Below are 3,510 nucleotides of genomic sequence, written 5' to 3'. Positions count from 1 at the left end.
GAGAGAAACTCCTTCTCTAGAAAGGATCCGTTCTTAGCAACGAATGTCTTGCCTTCGGATCTGTGATAGAAGGTGTACCCAACAGTCTCTTTTGGGTATCCTATGAAGACACATTTCTCCGATTTGGGTTCGACCTTATCTGGTTGAAGTTTCTTCACATAAGCATCGCAGCCCCAAACTTTAAGAAACGACAACTTCGGTTTCTTGCCAAACCACAGTTCATAAGCTGTCGTTTCAACGGATTTAGATGGTGCCCTATTTAACGTGAATGCGGTCGTCTCTAAAGCATAACCCCAAAACGATAGCGGTAAATCGGTAAGAGACATCATAGATCGCACCATATCAAGTAAAGTACGATTATGACGTTCGAACACACCATTTCTTTGTGGTGTTCCAGGTGGTGTGAGTTGCGAAACTATTCCGCATTGTTTCAAATGTAAACCAAACTCGTAACTCAAATATTCTCCTCCACGATCAGATCGTAGAAACTTTATTTTCTTGTTACGATGATTTTCCACTTCACTCTGAAATTCTTTGAACTTTTCAAATGTTTCAGATTTGTGCTTCATTAAGTAGATATACCCATATCTGCTCAAATCATCTGTGAAGGTGAGAAAATAACGATATCCGCCACGAGCCTCAATATTCATCGGTCCACATACATCTGTATGTATGATTTCCAACAAATCTGTTGCTCTCTCCAAAGTTCCGGAGAACGGTGTTTTAGTCATCTTGCCCATGAGGCACGGTTCGCAAGTACCAAGTGATTCATAATCAAGTGATTCCAGAAGTCCATCAGTATGGAGTTTTCTTCATGCGTTTTATACCGATATGACCTAAACGGCAGTGCCACAAATAAGTTGCACTATCATTATCAACTCTGCATCTTTTGGCTTCTACATTATGAATATGTGTATCACTACTATTGAGATTTAATAAAAACATACCACTCTTCAAGGGTGCATGACCATAAAAGATATTACTCATATAAATAGAACAACCATTATTCTCTGATTTAAATGAATAACCGTCTCGCATCAAACAAGATCCAGATATAATGTTCATGATCAACGCTGGCACCAAATAACAATTATTCAGGTCTAAAACTAATCCCGAAGGTAGATGTAGAGGTAGCGTGCCGACCGCGATCACATCGATTTTGGAACCGTTTCCCACGCGCATCGTCACCTCGTCCTTGGCCAGTGCTCGCTTATTCCGTAGTCCCTGTTTCGAGTTGCAAATATTAGCAACAGAACCAGTATCAAATACCCAGGTGCTACTACGAGCTCTAGTTAGGTACACATCAATAACATGTATATCACATATACCTTTGCTCACTTTGCCATCCTTCTTATCCGCCAAATACTTGGGGCAGTTCCGCTTCCAGTGTCCAGTCTGCTTGCAGTAGAAGCACTTAGTTTCAGGCTTAGGTCCAGACTTGGGTTTCTTCTCCTGAGCAGCAACTTGCTTGCCGTTCTTCTTGAAGTTCCCCTTCTTCTTCCCTTTGCCCTTCTTCTTGAAACTAGTGGTCTTATTGACCATCAACACTTGATGCTCCTTCTTGATTTCTACCTCCGCGGCTTTCAGCATCGCGAAGAGCTCGGGAATAGTTTTGTTCATCCCTTGCATATTATAGTTCATCACAAAGCTCTTGTAGCTTGGTGGCAGTGATTGGAGAATTTTGTCAAGGACACTATCATCAGGAAGATTAACTCCCAGTTGAATTAAGTGATTGTTATACCCAGACATTCTGAGTATGTGTTCACTGACAGAACTGTTCTCCTCCATCTTGCAGCTGTAGAACTTATTGGAGACTTCATATCTCTCAACCCGGGCATTTGCTTGAAATATTAACTTCAACTCCTGGAACATCTCATATGCTCCATGACGTTCAAAACGTCGTTGAAGACCCGGTTCCAAGCCGTAAAGCATGGCACACTGAACTATAGAGTAGTCATTAGCTTTGCTCTGCCAGACGTTCTTAACGTTGTCAGTTGCATCAGCAGCAGGCCTGGCACCCAGCGGTGCTTCCAGGACGTAACTCTTCTGTGCAGCAATGAGGATAATCCTCAGGTTACGGACCCGGTCCGTGTAATTGCTACCATCATCTTTCAACTTTGCTTTCTCAAGGAACGCATTAAAATTCAACGGAACAACAGCACGAGCCATCTATCTACAATCAACATAAACAAGCAAGATACTATCAGGTACTAAGTTCATGATAAATTTAAGTTCAATTAATCATATTACTTAAGAACTCCCACTTAGATAGACATCCCTCTAATCTTCTAAGTGATTACGTGATCCAAATCAACTAAACCATAACCGATCATCACGTGAGATGGAGTAGCTTTCAATGGTGAACATCGTTTATGTTGATCATATCTACTATATGATTCACGCTCGACCTTTCGGTCTCCGTGTTCCGAGGCCATATCTGCATATGCTAGGCTTGTCAAGTTTAACCTGAGTATTCTGCGTGTGCAAAACTGGCTTGCACCCGTTGTAGATGGACGTAGAGCTTATCACACCCGATCATCACGTGGTGTCTCGGCACGACGAACTTTGGCAACGGTGCATACTTAGGGAGAACACTTCTTGATAATTTTAGTGAGAGATCATCTTACAATGCTACCTTCAAATAAAGCAAGATAAGATGCATAAAGGATAAACATCACATGCAATCAATATAAGTGATATGATATGGCCATCATCATCTTGTGCTTGTGATCTCCATCTCCGAAGCACCATCGTGATCACCATCGTCACCGGCGCGACACCTTGATCTCCATCGAAGCATCGTTGTCGTTACGCCATCTATTGCTTCTACGGCTATCGCTACCGCTTAGTGATAAAGTAAAGCAATTACAGGGCGTTTGCATTTCATACAATAAAGAGACAACCATATGCCTCCTGCCAGTTGCCGATAAAATATAGCATCACGTCTTGACCATATCACATCACAACATGCCCTGCAAAAACAAGTTAGACATCCTCTACTTTGTTGTTGCAAATTTTACGTGGCTGCTACGGGCTTAGCAAGAACCGTTCTTACCTACGCATCAAAACCATAATGATAGTTTGTCAAATAGACTCCGTTTTAACCTTCACAAGGACCGGGCGTAGCCACACTCGGTTCAACTAAAGTGAGAGAGACAGACACCCGCCAGCCTCCTTTAAGCACAAGTGCTCGTAACGGTGAAACCAGTCTCGCGTAAGCGTACGCGTAATGTCGGTCCGGGCTGCTTCATCTCACAATACCGCTGAACCAAAGTATGACATGCTGGTAGGCAGTATGACTTATATCGTCCACAACTCACTTGTGTTCTACTCGTGCATATAACATCAACGCATAAAACCTAGGCTCTGATACCACTGTTGGGGAACGTAGTAATTTCAAAAAATTTCCTACGCACACGCAAGATCATGGTGATGATATAGCAACGGGAGGGGAGAGTGTATGTCCACGTACCCTTGTAGACCGTAAGCGGAAGCATTAGCACAACGCGG

Source organism: Triticum aestivum, chromosome 3B, assembly GCF_018294505.1.
Source record: "Triticum aestivum cultivar Chinese Spring chromosome 3B, IWGSC CS RefSeq v2.1, whole genome shotgun sequence".
Taxonomy (NCBI): Eukaryota; Viridiplantae; Streptophyta; class Magnoliopsida; order Poales; family Poaceae; genus Triticum; species Triticum aestivum.
This window is presented reverse-complemented; position numbering follows the sequence as displayed.